General features: G+C 40.8%; 1 protein-coding gene across 6 annotated transcripts in view; it reads left to right on the top strand.

Annotated features, from left to right (window-relative positions):
- The window catches only part of adgrl3 (adhesion G protein-coupled receptor L3), a 1,193,186-nt gene that overhangs the window by 67,541 nt on the left and 1,105,133 nt on the right, over positions 1 to 20,512 (top strand). The gene's annotated exons all lie outside the window — the stretch shown is intronic.

Raw genomic sequence — 20,512 nt, 5'->3', positions numbered from 1 at the left:
TTGACTAAAAAGCTGCCTCTCCTCTTCCCTGCTGGGAAATAGCCTTCTGGACTTTCTGATCCCTTTTGGTTCTCTTGATATAAGTTTCCTGACATCTCTTAAAATCCATAGTAGATAAATGGTCTTGATAGTGCTATTAAGACACTGTTATGTTCTTTCTTTGCGTGTCTGCCCCAGCTGAAGAACCCTCTATATATGTATATACATATACATAAACCATATATACCAACATCAATACTAACTGTAGATTTTAGCATCACAATAGCCTTGGATACTATGCTTGTTCGAGAACTTATCCAAGCCCCTCTTAAAGGAGAACTAAAGAAATAGGCTAGAAATTAGATTGTAAGCTCTACGGGGCAGGGACCTCCTTCCTACAGTGTCTCATACCACATGGCACTTATATATACATATATATATTTATTGTATATATTTATTATATCACTTGTCCTCCCTGTGTGTAATTTTGTATTCTGTAAGACACCCTTGTGGCGCTTTATAAATAAAGTTATACATACATAGAAATCTAGCATAAATAAATTTAAAGCAACTGGACTTGTTAAGTAATCATTGAAGACGTTTCACTACTCATCCGAACAGCTTCTTCAGTTCAACTGACTGGTATGGGAAGTCCTCAGCATATATACTCTTCCACTAATCCAATCACAATGGCACTTTGTAACTCTTCAGAAAGGTGACATCTGAAACTCACAGAGGTGTGAATGCTGTGGAGTTACTTTGAAAGGATTACCCAAGTATCATGCAACTCTTCAAAGCAGGTGTTACTTGTTAGAGTTGCATGAATGGATGTGTGAAGAGTTCTGAAACTGCCGGGGTACAGATGTTAGAACAGCATTGTATGTAGCAGACAGATGGTGTCTAAGTCCCCCGCCTCTGTTAAGGGATGGTTTCTCCACTTTGACATGAATGGCCTCTTTTACACCTCTTTCAAACCAGCGGTCTTCTTTGTCCAAAATTTGGACGTTGCTATTTTCAAAGGAGTGTCCCTTGTCTTTTAGGTGTAGAAATACAGCAGAGTCCTGGCCTGTAGTGTTCGCTTGGAGAGCAGTTGCTTTGTCTCACCAATGTAAAGGTCGGTGCACTCCTCGCTACACTGGACTGCGTATACAACATTGCTTTGTTTTTCCTTTGGTGTTGGATCCTTTGGGTGCCCAAGTTTTTGTCTCAGTGTGTTGCCAGGTTTGAAAAACACAGGGATGTGGTGTTTGTTGAAAATTCTCCTGAGTTTCTCCGACACTCCCGCTACATAGGGGATGACTATATTGCGCCTTCTCTCTGCCTCAGGACGGTTATTCCTTTTGGGGTTCCTGTTGGGCTTAGTTGCTCTTGTTTTGACAAAGGCCCAGTCTGGGTAGCCACAATCTTTCAGTGCTCCTCTGAGATGTTTACATTCCTTGTCCTTGGACTCTGTATCAGTTGTTACACTTTCCGCCCTGTGGTGTAGAGTTCTAATGACACCCAGTTTGTGTTCCAGCGGATGGTGGGAATCGAACAACAGATATTGATCCGTATGATAAGGTTTCCTGTATACGTCTGTTTTCAAGATACCCCCCTCTTGAATGGATATCAAACAGTCCAAAAAAAGCAAGTTTGTTCTCATGGACATCCTCCCTTGTGAACTTGATGTTGTTGTCCACTGAGTTAATGTGTTCTGAAAAGGCTGCCACTTTGTTGGATCTGATTTTAACCCACGTGTCATCTACATACCTGAACCAGTGACTTGGTGTAGTTCCATTGAATGTGAGTAGGGCCTTCCTTTCCACTTCCTCCATATACCAGTCAGTTGAACTGAAGAAGCTGCTCGGATGAGTAGTGAGACGTCTTCAATGATTACTTAACAAGTCCAGTTGCTTTAAATTTATTTATACTAGATATACCATGACCTGGATGAATGAAAATCTTCATAGACATACATAGAAATGTTGTACATTATATATTGGGCTTCTGTACCAGCCCAAGGCAACCACTGCCCTTTAATAGTCTGTGCCTCTGAAGATGCCCTCAGTAGTTCCCCATCTTCTTTTCTGCTGATTTTGCTCTGTGTTGCTGTCAGTTACTGAGCTTAGGGACCGACTTACAATATACTGTATATATAGAATATAAATTTAACAGTAAACAGCTGATTAGTAATTCATTTAGATTCACATTACATGGCAGCTCAGAAACCAGTACAATTAGCATCTGAATAGAATAATCAGACCTGTAGTATCAGTTTATATGACAGGCCAGCCTCATTTTCTGCTTGATTATTTGCAATGACCCCTAAGCTTAGCTTCTCAACAGCTGCTCAAAGCCCACTGAGCATGTGCACTGTCCTGGACAGTTCTAACAGAATCCAAGATGGGGAGCTCCTGTGATAATTGTAAAGATCTATATCTTTACTACTATAGAGATGCTGAAACTTTAAGCTAGTACAGACAGTTTAGTATATAAAAATGGCATTTCTAGCCATATTCATCTTTAGGGTTTAGTTCTCCTTCAAAGGCATTAACAGAATCTGCCATCTCAACATCACTAGGAAGGGCACCACCTCATTACCCGCAACGTGAGAAACCCCTACACTGCTTCAACTGAAAGTTCCGTTCCTCTAACCTAAAGGGGTTGCCTCTGGTACGCTGATATTTTGTATGGGGAAAAAAGAACATCCCCTATCTGCCTATAAACCCCTCTAATGCAGGGGTCCCCGCCGGGCCGCTGACCAGTTCCGGGCCGTGGACGGCATGGCAGTGGGCCGCTGTGCACCCCCCAGCACATTGCATGTATTACGCGTCTAAAGTTCGCGCCGCCCCCCTCCCCTCTGCCTCCGGTCCGTGGAAAAATATTTTTGCCTCCTACAGGGCCATGGTGCTAAAAAGGTTGGGGACCCCTGCTCTAATGTATTTGTACAGAGCAATCATGTCCCCTCACAAGGGCCTTTTTTCTGGAGAAAACCCCATTCTTGACAATCCAATCTCATAGTTTAAATCTTCCCTCTTTTATTTGCACATCTCTGTACTCTTTCCAGCTCATTAATATCCATTTTAAGGACTGGAACCCAAAACTACACTGCATACTCAAGGTGAGGCCTTACCAGAGACCTATAAAGAGGCAAAATGTAGTTTTCTACCCTTGAGTCAGTGCCCTTTTTGTGCAAGACAGCACTTTGTTTGCTTTAGTAGCCATTAAATGACATTGTCTGGAATTAGACAAATTATCTACAAAAATCCTCAGATCCTTCTGAATTAAGGATACCCCCAATACACTACCATTTAGTGTAAAACTGGCATTTATATTATTTCTACCAAAGTGCATAACTTTGCACTTTTCAACTCATTTTCCATTTTGCTGCTCAGTTTTGCAATTTTTTCAAATCGCTCTGCAAAGTGGCAGCATCATGCGTCAGACTTATAGGTTTTGCATAATTGAGTTTCGGCAGCTATCTGGTTGCTAGGGACTGAATTACCTTGGCGACCAGGGAGCAGTTTGAATGAGAGGATGGTAAATGAATAGCAGAGGACCTGAATAGAAAAACTTGTAATAAAAATGTCTATGAAGGTTCTCATTCATCCAGGTCATGATATACAGTATCTCGTAGAATTAAGTCTAAAACAACTGGACTTTTCTGAGTTTTTTTTTAAAACGTTTCACCACTCATCCGAGTGGCTTCTTCAGTTCAAATGACTGGTAGGGAATTTCCCGGTATTTTAACTCTTGATGGTAGTACAGTCACAGACATCCAATCACAATGGTTCCATTGAACTTGTTCAGTTAGGTGTTAGCTGAAATTGACAGGTGTAAGAAGGTATGATCCAATCACAATGGTACCATGATTCTCTTTGATGAAGGTGTTAATCCTTCAAAGTACATGACTGGAAGTGTGAACTGTTGTGAAAACGCTGGGGTAAGGATGTCAAAGTGGCATTGTATGTTGATGACAACAGTGTCGCAGGCCCCCTCCTCTGTTCAGGGATGGTTTTTCCAGGCTGGCATAAATGGCCTCTTTCACACCTCTTTCAAACCATCTGTCCTCTCGGTCCAAAATATGCATGTTACTGTCCTCAAAAGAGTGACTTTTTTCTTTGAGGTGCAGATAGACTGCTGAGTCTTGTCCTGAGGTATTCGCCCGCCTATGTTGGGCCATTCTCTTACAATAGTTTTAGATTTTACAATAGCAATAGTTTTTTGACTGCTTGTGTCTATCTGACCCCCATTTGAAAGCTACAAGAAAAAAGGCAAATAGATAAAAAAAACTATAAGAAATAAATAATGAAGACCAATTGAAAAGTTGCCTACAATAGGCAATTCTATAACTAAAAGTTAGCTTAAAGGGGAACCAACCCTTTTAATAGTCTAGGAAGGTGTTGTATTAGAATGTCCTTGTAAACCTTGTGATAATTATTTATAAAGCCATCTGAGCCAGGAGATTTACCCATTTTTAACTTTAATGGGTTGAAATTTTAAATAATTACATTTTGCAAGATGAAATAAAGCAATTTGTTGGGGAGTATGATGTGTTGGTTTTAAGTTTGTGTAAATTGCTTCATATTAGTTCTGTTGTAAGCTTGGGTTCTTAAGAGTTATTTTAAAAATAGTTAAGAATAGTATTTTCCAAATTGGTCTGCTATATGTTTCTGATTCGTGAGTTTATTTGTAGGAGTTAAAATGTAAGTAATTCTTAATTGGGTTAGTTTGCATTTTAATTGTGAGGCTAACAATGTATCTGCCTTATTATCCTTGGAATAGGGTAATTTTTTGAGGAGCTTGTCTATATTATGTCTTAGCAAATGAGATTTTGTGAAATTGTAATTTTCCCATTTTGTTTGTATTCTAGCCAAATTGTCTAGAATTTGAAATAGATTAAATATTGTATAGAAAATAACACTTAAATGTGTCCATAATTGCCTTATATATAATTGTCTTATATCTTGTTTGGCCAAAAGGTGGTCATTTAGTCTTCATGTTCCTGGTTCCATACTCTGCCTACCCTAGTATGCCTGTGTGTGCCTTAATTACTTACTTAAAATGTAAGTAATTCTTAATTGGGTTAGTTTGCATTTTAATTGTGAGGCTAACAATGTATCTGCCTTATTATCCTTGGAATAGGGTAATTTTTTGAGGAGCTTGTCTATATTATGTCTTAGCAAATGAGATTTTGTGAAATTGTAATTTTCCCATTTTGTTTGTATTCTAGCCAAATTGTCTAGAATTTGAAATAGATTAAATATTGTATAGAAAATAACACTTAAATGTGTCCATAATTGCCTTATATATAATTGTCTTATATCTTGTTTGGCCAAAAGGTGGTCATTTAGTCTTCATGTTCCTGGTTCCATACTCTGCCTACCCTAGTATGCCTGTGTGTGCCTTACTTACCCTGCCCTATGGCAGCATAGGGCAGGCAGTACATACAGTGACACAATGCTGGCACTGCTCCAACAGTCTGTCTGAGGTCAACATTGTGGGTGCTTACAGTCTGAGCCTGTGAACAATGCAGGCACTAGAAAGTGTGAACAGTACAGGGGATTACGGTACATGTTTAAACAATACAGTGTTTTACAGCCTGAATCTAAGGTGTGAATAATGTAGGGGGGCAGTTAATCTCTGTACTGATAACATTTAAAGCTTACACAAAGTCAAGCGGCCACACTGATAGGGGGTGGCCACACGGGGGGGGGGGGGGGGCGCAGGTCGGATGCAGCCCACAGGCCGCCAGTTGTACAGCACTGGACTGGTGCATCATCGGACTAGGTATAGAGTCCTATCCATGCCTTTGAGATTTGGTCTGCAGTCTAAATCTGCTAAAAATACGTCTGTTCTAGAGTGGGTTGTGTCACCAGACATTTAGTAGTGCATAGAGATATAGAGCTTCTCTAAGTTTTTCTGCTTGTATGAGGGTATGGGATGTACTGGGGGCTTCTACTATGTTAATGAATATCTAAATTAGGTTAAGGGTTGTAATAAGGTCTCCAGCAACTATACATCTTACCTTGCTTAAAGGAGAAGTCAATCCAAATTTTTTTTTTTGCCAAATAAAACAAAACAAAATTCTAAGCAACGTTGCCCTATACTCTTGAAACAATGTAACACAAGCCAGCAGCTTGACAGATCTGTCTTGCTGGACAAGACTGACCTTTGCAACATTGTTTAAAAAGTAACAACCAGGAGTTCAGCAAATACTGCTTTCAATAGCAATTACATTTACAAATAGCCCATAGGCGGAGGGTGACTTTTTTGTTTGGGGAGGCTAAAGATGGGCCATACATAGAATGACCTAAAGCTAATGTAAGACTTAGTAGATTCGCGGCTGGTGTAAAAAATTAACCTCCCAACTACCACTTGCGGTTCCCACTGACTTCCACGGATTCTGTGCAAAAGTGCGGGTGTGAGTTCTTTTTTTTATAGTTAAATGCTTCGGATGTAAAAGTATTCATAAGTGCACTTCTGTGAGGGGATCTGCAAACATTTGTGTTTGTGATAAGTTAGCTTAAAGGGGTAGTTCACCTTTAAATTCACTTTTAATATAATGTAGATTGATAGTCTGAGACAATTTGCAATTGGTCCTATTTTATTTTTAATGGTTTTTCAGTTATTTAGCTTTTTGTTCAGCAGCTCCCCATTTGGTATTTTACGAGCTATCTGGTTGCTAGGGTCTTATTTACCCTAGCAACCACTTAGTGGTTTAAACAGTAGATGGGAATATGAATAGTTAAGGGGCCTACATGGGAAAATAATAATAAAAAATGACACTAATAATAAAATTATAGCCTCGCAGAGCAATCATTTTTGGCCCCCATTTGAAGAGAAAGGCAAATTATTCAAGCACTATAAATAAATTAATCAGGAAGACCAATTGCAAAAGCTGCTAGGAATAGGCCATTCTATAACATACTAAAATGTAACTTAAAAGTGAAACACCCCTTTAGATGTGTTTATGTTAGTTTTATAGCAAAAAAGGCAGTTACCATCCTACCACCTATGTTAGGATAGGTGATAGGGATATTATAGATGTCAGGTCAGGCAAAAAACTATTTAATTTTAGCTAGTGATTCAGGCTTTAGAACTTTGTATTGTACCTGTGTATAGTACCTGTGGGAGTGGGATGAAATCTGCAGCAAAAGTTGAGATTTGGTTCTCAGGTAAAGTTTACAGTCTGCAGATTCTTCTTTTCAGTCTTCATTTCTGCGCTGCCTTCAGTTTGTAATATCTCCCAAGCCCTGTCTGCATCTGTGCCTTGATTGGTCAATTTTACTGTCTGTCAAGAAAAGTGTGCTCTGATTTTAGAATCTACAAGACGAAAGATCCAATCAGAGCACAGCAGAATCGGCTTGCAGGAACAGAAGATTTCAAGGACAGTGCAGAAACGGAGTGAGATTTGTTTTGTTTTTTTAATGTGCCAAGGAAGTTTGGGGAGGCTTAGCCTCCCCTAGCCTTATTGAAAATCCACCTATGCAAATAACTTTGAAAGCACTGAAAATTTTTAATAGATTAAATCATTTTGGAAAGTTGCTTAGAAATATGTTTTCTTTTATTAGGCAAACACTTATTTTTGGGGTTGACATGTCCTTTAAATTTGAGCAGTTTCTAAGACTGTTTACTATAAATTGTCTCTGATTGTTGTTTGGTAGCTACATAGCCTGGTAGCTTTGAACTTACTAAGATAGAGACATTTTTTGTTTTATTGCTAGAGAAAGCATTGAAAGCATCTGGGAAATGTTTGTTGTAAAATTTAGGTGGGTTTAATATACAGACATTAATTTTCTTATAGGCCTTTGTATCATATAAAGCTTGATTACATTAATGCCAGGGCCCTCAACTCCCCACATTAAGAGAATAGAATCTAACCATCGGGGAAACTGAGTGACTGCTTTTTCCAGATGGGTAATGACCATAGACATATGAACAAATAAACCCATTATAAGCTGTTATAGAGAGGGCATGATTCAGCTGTAAATCACTCTAAATCACAAACAGATAAAGATTGGTACAACATAACAATACAATTGAAAAAACATCATTGGCTGGTATTGTGTTGAGGGACAGTTGTGACTTCTTTGGTAAACCTATCAAGTCAGGGGGGATGTAGGTATCAGATATGTATCCAAACCCTTTGGGTTAAAATAGAATGTATTCACAATTTTAGATATAGTAAAAAAATATATCCAACTGCTATATACATGTGAAATTGGCCTTGAAAATGAACAAGCAATTGCTAATACTGATTATGCCTCTGGGTTGGATTGCCATTCTTTGAGTTTGCGAGATGAGGACTGTGGGATAACCTCTCATAACCAAAAGACCACCGTTGCACCCCATTTTGCCAAAATTTAATTTGCTTCTTCAAGTGAAAGTATTGTAGGAGTCCCATTCCGGAGTATTATGAGTTACATAGTTACATAGTTACATAGGGTTGAAAAAAGACCATTGTCCATCAAGTTCAACCCATCCGAGTAAACCCAGCACACAACCTATACTAACCAATCTATACACTCACATACATAAACTATATATATACAACCAGTAATACTAACTGTAGATATTAGTATCACAATAGCCCTGGATATTCTGCTTGTTCAAAAACTCATCCAGGCCCCTCTTAAAGGCATTAACAGAGTCTGCCATTACCACATCACTAGGAAGGGCATTCCACAGCCTCACTGCCCTCACCGTGAAAAACCACCTACGCTGCTTCAAATGGAAGCTCTGTTCCTCTAATCTATAGGGGTGACCTCTGGTGCACTGATTGTTTTTATGGGAAAAAAGAACATCCCCCAACTGCCTATAATCCCCTCTAATGTACTTGTACAGAGTAATCATGTCCCCTCGCAAGTTTTGCTGGGTAACCCCAGCACTATGGGATTTGACGTTGGCACAGGAGAGCTGTTATCTCATGGTATTATTAGCATTTACGTAAAATAGCTTGGGAGAGATCTGAGCACATGTGCAGCTTTTGGACTTAGATTGTAAGCTCTACAGGGCAGGTACCTCATTATCTTGCCTCTTTTATACTGAACGTATTACAACTATACCTTGTATTTATTTGTTATTTTAATAACATCCTGTTGTATTCGTCAATTGTTCTACTGTACAGTACTACTCCATACCTAAACTGCACTTTATAAATAAAGATATACATACATGCATACTTAGGAGGCCAGGTTTCTTTTTTCCTAGAGGATGCCAGTAGTTTTTCTTTGGTTTTATAAGACAGCAGTTGGACTATAACAGACAGAAAAACTGTAAACTGCGCTCACAATCAATCAACAGAATCGCTATTTCTCTAATGATATGTAGTACAACAATATCAAAAACAGTCTATACCAATTAAATGAAAACTCAGCTTTCCTGTAAGAATAAAATTTGTCAGTTTGTGTGAGTAAATACCCAGTGCCAGATGCCAATAGATATAACCAGGAGTTCCCCGGCAAGCACTCCCCAGCTTTCAGATAACCATAATATAAAAGCAACTTTAGTGACTGATCCTCTCTACTCTGAAAAATCAACAGTTCACAGCGCTATATGTCAATACAGCCTACTGCAATCAAAAACTGAGCCAGTATAAAGAGCCCATAGGAACTTGCACTCTGTGTTATCCTCAATGCTCCTGTTCCCCCATAGGCGTTCACATACCTCCCAACATTTCATTAAGAGAAAGAGGGACAAAAATATGTGACGCGGGTAGTGCAGCAAAAATTTTTTTGGCCATGTATGCTTTGTGACCCCGCCCCCACATGCCACACCCACTTTACATGCCCCATATGTGCCAGTATAATCACTAAATAAAAAGAATAAAGGACATATTAACTTCAAAGGTGCCAGTATGACTACATTAAATTGATAAAGGGCATATTAACCCCAGACATGCCAGTAAAATTACTAAATGAAACTGATAAAGAGCATATCAACTTCAGACATACCAACAGGGCCAATTCCAGTGGTACATAAATCTGTTATTTCCTCCTATTCTTTATCAGTTGAAAGCAATACAATATTAATGTACCAGAATTTCTAGCCATATTAACAAGGCCAGCTTAAGGTTCCCAAACTTTTAAAGGCCCCTTTTAAATGTCTGCTATATTTTGTGAACGGATCAGCGATACTTCTGTCTATTCACCTGCATGCAGTGCTCTGCCAGAGATTCCCAGGAGTGAGAGATATATGTTAGGGGTGGAAAGGTGAAACTGCCCAGCACACAAATAAGCAGGAGCAGGAGCAAGGAGAGGAATGCCGCCAATGCCGATAGTTGACCCTTGCCTGTCACAAATGCTCCTCCCAGGACAATTAAACCTGTGAGCTTGAGGTAGCAGGGGAGATTCAAGAGTTAAGGGGGCGGGCTTTTTTTCCAGAGCAGACCAGGCACAGCAATCAATTAAATGGCAATGCTGAGAAGCGGGACATCTAACAATGAATCCGGGACAACGGGCAGTGCCATAAATATCAGGACTGTCCCGCTAAAAGCGGGATGGTTGGGAGGTATGCGTTCACGTGATGTATCTATGGTTGGATCTAGTCCACACTCTGCAATGCGATTTGCTACACCTTCCCACCACATCTCAGAAACTCCAAAAATGGATCAGATTTTAAGATCTGAAACCTTGGGCCAGTGTTCCTGTTAGCAGAAAACTGCACCGGCCTGGGCACTTTTCAATGAGCACCACAAAGCTATCTTCCTGCTTCTTCCTTCATGCAGATGAAAATGCGCACTAGAGTGAAAAGCCAAAAAGCAGCCTTTGAATAAGTAACGGCAGCTTTCACTCGCACAAGGCGGCTACATGACACTTCACTGCGTTTACATAAGTTACATAGGGGCCGATTCACTAAAGGTCGATAACGCTTATCGCATGCTTTTTTGCATTAAAACCATGCGATAAATAAGTACAGATTCATCGAAGTCATTTTGCATGCGTTAATCTGCATATTGCATGCGTTAAATAGCGCATTACGGCAATGCGTTATTTTTAACACATTGCGGTAGTTATTAAATGGATAGAATACTAATGCATGATTCACAAAAGCAAATGAAGCATTAAAGAGGAAATAAAAAAATCATGGCGCCCAGTCATTAGCTTGTAGCTAGAGCTTCCACAGACTCCAAACACTCCCGTGTTATGATGATCCCTCGCGGGATCATCCAATATTCTGATAAAACCAGAATAATATGCGTTAGGCCTGGTGTGTTTGGTGTCTATGAAAAGAGAATTCCATTTCCCACATAATGCACATGGTTCTATAATTCTGGTGAATACCCATAAGTATTTAAGGATAGCTGAAAAATAAAAATGTCAACAGAACAGCCAGTTACCAAATGTTGACCCGCCCCCTCACCTTTCTCATTGGATGGGGGGCGTGAACTTAATAACCTGGGGGGGTCATGTGACAAGTTCCTGGGCACTCCCCCCTCATGCATACAGTAATGAGGGAGGGGCTCAGCAGGAAGGATAAAAAGGGTACAGACCCAGGTACTGATAGATCATTCTGGAGGCCTCAACTTAATGTTGGGGGATGGGCTCAGGAATTCCAACCTCTTGCCTCAGAGGGCACAAAAGAACTCGGTAACGTACTTATGGTTTTCTCTGTGTTTTTATTCCCTTTTATTTTATTTGACTGTTTTGCTCAGGCCTACCTGTATTAACTGTTTGGTGTGTGTTGAGCAAGGGGGGGAGGGGCAAGTTCTGTGTAGATGCTAATTACATACATTCCAGTGGTACATAAATCTATGTTATTTCCTTCCATTCTTAATCAGTTGAAAGAAAAAAATATTAATGTTCCACTAGAATTTCTAGCCATATTAACAAGGTTTCCAAATTTATAAAGGCCCCTTTTAAATGTCTGCTAGATTTTATGAATGGATCAGCGATACTGCATGCTATGCTCTGCCAGAGATTCCCAGGAGTGAGAGATATATGTTAGGGTTGGAAAGGTCTCTTCTGCCTTATAAAAGACAGAGCACACCCTCAGCCCCTGATGCGGTGAGCAGGACCAAGGAGAGGAATGTGGAGCCAATGCCGAAAGTTGACTCTTGCCTGTCACAAATGCTTCTCCCAGGACAATTAAACATCAAGGTAAACCTGTGAGCTTGAGTGTAGCAGGGGAGATTCAAGAGTTAAGGGGGCGGACTTTATTCCCCGGAGCAGAGCAGGCACAGGGAGCAGAGCAGACCCAGCAATCAATTAAATGGCAATGCCGAGAAGCGGGACATCTAACAATGAATCCGGGACAGCGGGAAGTGCTATAAATATCGGGAATGTCCCGCTGAAAGCGGGAGGGTTGGAAGGTATGTAATAAGCTAGTGGACTGTCAGCAGGAGAGTGTGTATGTAAATTAACCGTGGCTGCTGGGGTGTGTGTGGAAGTAGTGGAACTATCCCTCACTGCAGTAGGAAAGTTTGTGTATGATATATTTGGGTAATTAGGTTTCTATCGCCTGTTAATGATAGATGGTGGCAGCGAATAGTTTTTTTTGATGCGGTGGTGTATTTGGGGGTGCTTGATGCTAGCTTAACCTGTGTGAAAGGTGACCGAGTGTAACCCCCTTGGTTCCCCGTCCCGGTGTCAGACGTGTCTCGAAGTGGAGTTTTCCTGACACAATCTTTACTAGAATAAAAAACAAACTCAAAACAACATCTCAAACAATATTGTTTTTATTTCCTGTGAAAACAGTTGCACACTTTTAAAAAAATGCTCATTTATTTTATTGAGTTCAGCAGTAGTGAGTGGCAATATGCAACATTTCTGCATTCACAGTAACTAGGATTCACTAAGCACTTAAGGCTCATGTCCCTTGGAGCGGGTGAGTCCCCCCCGACAACAAATAGTAAAAACAGAAATGTTTACTTACAAAACACTAGAATCGCATAGGACTAATGTTTGCATGGGTCTTGCATCTGTGGAGCTGTCTTGCTGACTTTACAACCCACTGACCTTTTTGATGTTGTTGGGAAAAAATTGATATATTTTTGCCAATCTTCTCAATGATGATCATCATGACATGAAACCTACAACTTCATGGACAATAATGTAATTCTGGTATTTTTGGACATTACAAAGTTCATGTGAAGAAAACCTTTTTACAAGGACCACCTCCAGTTCCAGACTATGCTTTTATTGTGTTGGCTACAATAAGCAATCCCATCACAACATAGTGATTTTTCGCTACTCATTGTTGCCCAAATGAATCCCTTTCTTCCCAGTGTAATCAATAGAATACTAAGGCATGCTCTGACACTAACCCTACTAAACTACTGCAACTTGCTACTAACTGGCCTCACTAACTCCCATCCCTCTCCCTTATATTCTGTATTAAACAATGCTTCCACAATGATCATCCTTCATAAAGGGGCATTAATAATTAAAAGGGCATTAGCAAGTTTTGGGAATGTTATGTTAATGATCCCCTATTTACTGTAGAAATACTGTGAAGTTCCTCACTTTCCACTTCACTTGCTTCCTCTGGATGATAATCTTTATATGTACCTTCAATGTCAGAGAATTGTGGGCTATTAATGTAGCCAGGCCTCTCTTCCTTACTGTTGGCCAAATGTGAAGGTGCACAAATGTTTTTTTTTTGGTTTTGTGTTGAGATTGTCATATTTACTAACATCTGAACTGTCACTGCTGTCATTAACATGAATAGGTATTTCAATTTTCAATTAACATTTACTAACACTTGCATGTTTGGTGGTTTGGGCTAAATCTCTAATCTAGAAGTTGCTGTGTTCCTTTATGTTTTCAATTGTGCGTTTTGTGTATTGTTACCTCTGGGTTTTTTACTGTGTTTGGTTTTTGGCATCTGTGAGCACTCATGCCTCCATGTTATTCACTTGTTTATTACTGCCACTACTGTGTACAATATCGCTGTTACCCCTCGCCAAGGGTTTATTTGGTCGCTCCACAGGCACTTATTGCGCATCTGCACCTTCTGCGCTCTCCATCTCAACAATCACAGGGGAACTGCACAAAATGGCGGAAGTCATGTGGTACATGATGCGAAACGCTTACTTGAGGAATATCACGCGGTAATATCGAATGAGAAATATATCGCACATATATTTCACAACCTCACTGCCCTCACTTTGAAAAACCACTTACACAGCTTCAAATGAAAGTTCCGTTCCTCCTATCTAAAGGGGTGGCCTCTGCTGCACTGGTTGTTTTTATGGGGAAAAAAGAACATCCCTTGAGTCAATTAAATTTTTTATACAAGACAGTACTTTTTTTTTTTGCTTTAGTAGCCACTGAATGATATTGCCTGGAATTAGACAACTTGTTATCCACAAAACCCCCCAGATCGTTCTCAGTTAAGGATACCCCCAACACATATATTGTATAACTTGTATTTATATTATTTATACAAAGTGCATAACTTTGCACTTGTCAATATTGAACCTCATTTTCCATTTTGCTGCCCAGTTTTCCGATTTTATCAAATCGCTCTGCAAAGTGGCAGCATCCTGCATGGAACCTATAGTTTTGCACAATTTAGTATTATCAGCAAAAATAGAAACAGCACTTTCTATGCCCACCTCCAGGTCATTAATGTAATAAATAAAAGCAGTACAAGGACTGACCCCTGTAGTACTCCACTAACAACACTGGCCAATTAGAAAATGTTTAATTTACTATCGCATTTGTAATCTATTCCTCTGCCAGTTTTCTAGTACAAAAATTATGTTCTGGGCCATATATATCAAACACAAGTGATGATAAGGGTCCCACCCCTTCTTGCTTCATTTTTTTTACTATTTACATATTTAGTAAAAGTAAGCTTGCCTGATAGCTTTTTTGCATGCTTTATTTGCTTCCTTGTACCTGATGAAAGTTTCTGCTGTCCCAGCTAACTTGAATGCTTTAAAAGCACATTTTTTTCTTACCAACCTCTACACTAACACTTTTATTCAGCCATAAATGTTTGCTTTGCGATGCTTTTCCTTGCTTACAAGGGGAATATACTGATCTGTATAGTTGCTAAGCAACATTTTAAAGATATTCCATTTTCCTTCGGTGTTTAACCCTACATGTAGTAGTGACGCCAGTCTCTCCACTGTCAAGAGGGGATCCAGAGCATTGAGAATGGTGCTGAGTACCTGGGTTTGAATTCCTATGGTCTCTTTATACTGGCTCACTAAGTAAGTTACCCAGTTTTTGATTGCAGAAGACTGTAGTGAAACATATTGTGCTATAAACTGTTTTTAAATTTTGAAGGAGAGAAGATCTGTCACTACAGTTAAGTTTATATTAGGGTCATCTGAACACTGGGGAGTCAGGGGACTCTTGGTTATACCCTTTGGCACCTGGGTCTGAGTATTTACTTACACATACTGACAAGTTTTTGAACACCTTTTATTCTTAAAGTAGTGCTTACTTTTCTCTTTAATTGGTATAAGCTGGACTATAGTGTCTGTGGGTACTTTGTCTGTGGCAGCCCTGAATTTTGTGTAAACGATCAGTGGTCGCCGAGTTCATGTATGTCTTTCATGATTGCTGTTAAGTTCTGTGCGGTAGGCCCCTAGGTCCTGAAGCTGAACAAGACTGACTTTTAGAATGATGACTTTACTGCAGAGTACTACTAATGAATTTTGTTGTATATGTCTGTGAGATTGTTATGTGCTTTGACCTCATTATGGACCGTGCTTGCATATGTCGTGAATGTCTCATCTAAGATCGGTAAACCTCTCACACTGATGCTGGGAGTGAGTCAAAACACAGGAATCAGAACAGTGACGCACCCAGGAACAATTAAGAATTGCCCCATGTTGGTCAATGAGTGACGGGCAGAGAGGTCTTTAAATTTTCAAATTTCGCAGCAAAATGGTATCACACGCATTGCTGAATGAAGGACGCGAGTACACATGCGTGTGTAAAGCAGGAGAGTGCGTGTGTCAAAAAAGCGATGGACGTGTGCGCATGCCTTAGCATTTACAAGTAAGGAAGAACAGAAACAGATTTTAATCAAAAAACGTTTTCTTTCTATGGGATTTTTAGAAGCTTATTTATCAATGGGTTAATGTTAGAGTTCTCAGTACTGAAAAAGTAAAAATCCTCTTTACTATAAACCAAAACATGAAATTAGGTCTTAATAACTCCAGCAGTGAGTCATTATAATTGATACCTCAACCCTCTTCCTCACAAAATGTTATGCCTTTAAAATGTAAGCGCAGAGCCCTCTGATCCTATTTTTATTCTGTACCCTGTTACAGAAAATAATAAATAAATAAATTGTAAAACGCTGTGTAACTTGCTAGCATTACATAAAAAAAAAATGATGAAATGCTGATGTATAGGGGGACCTTCCCTTTTTGTTGTAGACAACAGTAAGTTGTAGCCGACCTACTAACATAGTAACATAGTAGGTTGGGTTGAAAAAAGACATACGTCCATCACGTTCAACCATAATGCCTATATATAACCTGCCTAACTTCTAGTTGATCCAGAGGAAGGCAAAAAACCCCATCTGAAGCCTCTCTAATTTGCCGCATAGGGGAAAAAATTCCTTCCTGACTCCAAGATGGCAATCGGACCAATCCCTAGATCAACTAGTACTAAGAGCTATCTCCCATAACCCTGTATTCCCTCACTTGCTAAGAATCCATCCAGCCCCTTCTTAAAGTTATATAATGTATCAGCCAGTACGACTGATTAGTGGAGGGAATTCCACAACTTCATAGCTCTCACAGTAAAAAATCCTTTCCGAATATTTAAACGGAACCTCCCTTCTTCTAAACGGAGTGGGTGCCCTCGTGTCCATTGGAAGGACCTACAGCCAAGTTTATTATCTACAAGGACTCCAAGGTCCTTCTCCATTATGGATTTGCCTAGTGCAGTCCCATTAAGGGTATACGCCGCTTGCATAATTTTACATCCCAGGTGTATGACCATTTATCCACATTAAATCTCATCTGCCACTTAGCCGCCCAGATTGCCAGTTGGTCAAGATCCTGCTGCAAGGATGCCACATCCTGGATAGAATTGACTGGTCCGCAGAGTTTTGTGGCATCTGCAAACACTGATACATTACTTATAATACCCTCCCCCAAGTCATTTATGAACAAGTTAAACAAAAGTGGACCCAGTACAGAACCCTGAGGGACCCCACTGAGAACCTTATTCCAAGTAGAGAATGTATCATTAACAACCACCCTCTGTACCCGATCCTGTAGCCAGTTTTCTATCCATGTGCAAATGACTTCACGAAGACCAGTAGACCTTGGTTTAGAAAGCAGTCGTTTGTGGGGAACGGTATCAAATGCTTTGGGAAAAATCCAAATAGATTATATCTACTGCATCCCCACTGTCCAGCTTCTTACTTACCTCATCATAAAAAGCATTTAAATTGGTCTAACATGACCTGTCCTTCATAAAGCCATGCTGATTACTGCTCATAATGCCATTCTCCAGTACATAATTTTGTATGTGATCCCTTAACAAGCTTTCAAATAACTTGCCCACCACGGATGTCAAACTTTCAGGCCTATAATTGCCAGGCTGAGATCTTACTCCCTTTTTAAATATAGGAATGACATTCACCTTCTTCCAATCCCTAGGTACCATACCTGATGAAAGCGAGTCTGAGATTATCAGAAACAAGGGCCACTGTAATTCTGCCCCTAGCTCTCTCAGTACCCGAGGGTGTATTCCATCTGGCCCAGGTGCCTTGTTTACATTTATCTTGTGTAACCCTTTAAGCACCATATCCTGTGTCAACCACTGTGTAGTTGGAGCTGAGGCAACAGTGCAGCTATTGGGTAGGACTTGGCCCACTGGCTCCTCTACTGTATACACAGAAGAAAAGAACTGGTTAAGCACATCTGCCTTTTCTGTATCCGCTGTAACCATATTGTTACTATAACTCAATGGGGCCACACCCTCAACCTGCATCTTTTTACTATTAATATACTTAAACTTTTTGGGGTTAGTCTTGGCCTCTGCCACGATTTGCTACTCATTTTCGATCTTTGCCTTCCGGATTGCTGTTTTACAACACTTGTTATAGTGTTTATATTCATTAAATGCAGCTACTGTCCCCTCTGACTTATATTTCTTAAAAGCTTTCCTTTTTTTCCCTATTAACGTCTTTACCTCAGTGTTAAGCCACATAGGGTGATTCTTAACACTTCTACTTTTTCTTATTAATGGAATAAATTGAGAACAGTAATGATTTAATATCATTTTAAATGACAACCATTTCTGATCTGTGTTTTTATCAGAAAACATAATGCCCCAATCTATGCCCTGAAGCGCTGCCCTTAAGGAGCTAAAATTTGCCTTCCTAAAAATTCAGGGTCTTTGTTGCCCCAGTGTAAATTTGTTTCCTGCACCAAACATCAAATGAAATAACATTATGGTCACTATTACCCAGGGGTTCAACCACTTGCACATTTGCTATACGTTCTGGGTCATTAGAGATCACTAGATCCAATATAGCATGGTTCCTGGTTGGCTCCTCAACAACCTGTGCCATAAAGTGTCATGCAGCAAGTTTATAAACTTGTTCCCATTTACTGTCCTGGCAGTACTATGGCTCCAGTCAATATCAGGATAATTAAAATCCCCCATTATTATCACTTGCTCCAAACTAGCAGCCTTTTCTATTTGCAACAGGAGCTGAGCCTCCTCCTCCTCCTCACTTACATTAGGGGGTCTATACCCCTACAATTAGTTTGGTAGATTCTTTACTATCTGTGAGAAGCTCAACCCATAAGGATTCAGCTCCCTCTGTTACCCCAATCACTTCCTCTTTAATATTTGCTTTTAATTCTTGCTTAAAGGAGAAGGAAAGGCAAAATCTATTAAGCACACTATTAAAAAGTACTACTATTGCTGTGTAAAATCGCTATATTCCTGGCTTGCCTAATGAAAGATTTACAGAGATACACATACTAGAACTTACATGCTTGTTTCAGTGAACGGCGCCGCCATCTTGTCCGGCGTTTCTGTATGGGCTGAAAAGCAGAGGCCGGCTCCTGTTACAAAGTTTCTGCAGCTCCACAAACCCACCCCCCCCCCCCCCCCCCCCCCCCAAGCTCCACAAACAATCTCCCTCGCAGCACCAGCCCGCCCCCCCCCCCCCTTTCCCCCTCCTGCTTGTGAGAGAACTCTGCTCTCTGCCCACGCGCTGCCTGTAGAAACGAGTCCTTAAGTCCTGGAAAAAGCGAGGCATTATGGGAATCTTCTCTACCCAGCTCAGCGTTTTTTTTTTTCTCTGTTTGGCTTCTGATGTTCTGAACGGGTGAAGTACGGGGAGACTTAAGGGCACTATTGAGACAACTGAAGGTATGCCTGCGGGATTAACTCTTTATTAGCCTTTCCTTCTCCTTTAACAAACAGACACACTCCTCCTCCTTTTCTATTGTCCCTCCGAAGCAATGTATAACCCCTAATATTAACTGCCCAGTCATGAGACTCATTCAACCAAGTTTCAGCAACACCAACTGGTAAAATGGGAGAGCTGGAGGTACTGGCGTTGGAGGGGAAATATGATGCATATTTCCCCTCCAACGCCAGTACCTCCAGCTCTCCCATTTTACCAGTCAGACTCCTTGCATTGGTAAACATACATTTAATACTGGTACCAGTGTGAGAATGACATGTAAACAACTTATGGGCCTCCCTGTCATTATCAGTATCCTGAAGCAAGTCTCCTCCCCCATTTTTCCTTCCTATGCCCACTACCTCATCTATCCTGTCTACCACATAATTACCCACTGCACCCTTCCCCCCCCACTCCTAGTTTAAAATCTCCTCCAACCCTCTAGCCATCTTTTCCCCCAAAGCAGCTGCCCCATCATCATTGAGGTGCAGCCCATCCCTGGCAAAGAGCTTGTAGCCGATTGAGAAATCAGCCCAGTTCTCCAGAAACCCAAAGCCCTCCTCCCTGCACCAATCTCTCAGCCACGCATTAATCTCCCTAAGCTCCAGCTGCCTTCTTAACATTGCTCGTGGCACAGGTAATATCTCTGAGAAAATTACCTTGGAAGTCCTCGCCCTCAACTTCTCTCCTAGCTTTTTAAAATCGTTCTTGAAGACTCCCCCCCCCCCCCCCCCCCCCTAACTTTGTCATTGGTACCTATGTGTACCAAGACCGCCGGGTCTTCCCCAGCCCCTCCCAACAATTTGTCCACTCGTTCCACCACGTGCCGAACCCTAGCACCAGGCAAGCAACACACAGTTCGGCATGTAGGGTCTTTGCGACAAATATTCACCACCTTTTCTATTAATTGAATCCCCTACAACTATAGCCTGCCTTCCCTTCCTAGCACTACTCCCCCCCCCCCCCCCCCCCCCCCACCTGTATTAGAGGTGCTGGCTCCCAGGGTGCTCGGAGAGTCAGCCTGCTCCATACATGCTAGCTCAGAGCTGTCTTCCCCAGCATCTTCACCTAAAGCGGCAAATCTGTTGGTTTGTACAAGCTGTGAACCAGCCCCCCTACCCTTGCATCCTCTACTTCCCCTCTTAACTGTTACAAACCTTTCTCCCTCATTAACCTCCACTGTCCCTTCTCCACCCCCCACTACACCGGC

This window comes from Xenopus tropicalis, chromosome 1 (assembly GCF_000004195.4).
Source record: "Xenopus tropicalis strain Nigerian chromosome 1, UCB_Xtro_10.0, whole genome shotgun sequence".
In the NCBI taxonomy this organism is placed as follows: Eukaryota; Metazoa; Chordata; class Amphibia; order Anura; family Pipidae; genus Xenopus; species Xenopus tropicalis.
Note: the sequence above shows the minus strand (reverse complement) of the source record. Positions and strands in the feature narration are given on the sequence as shown.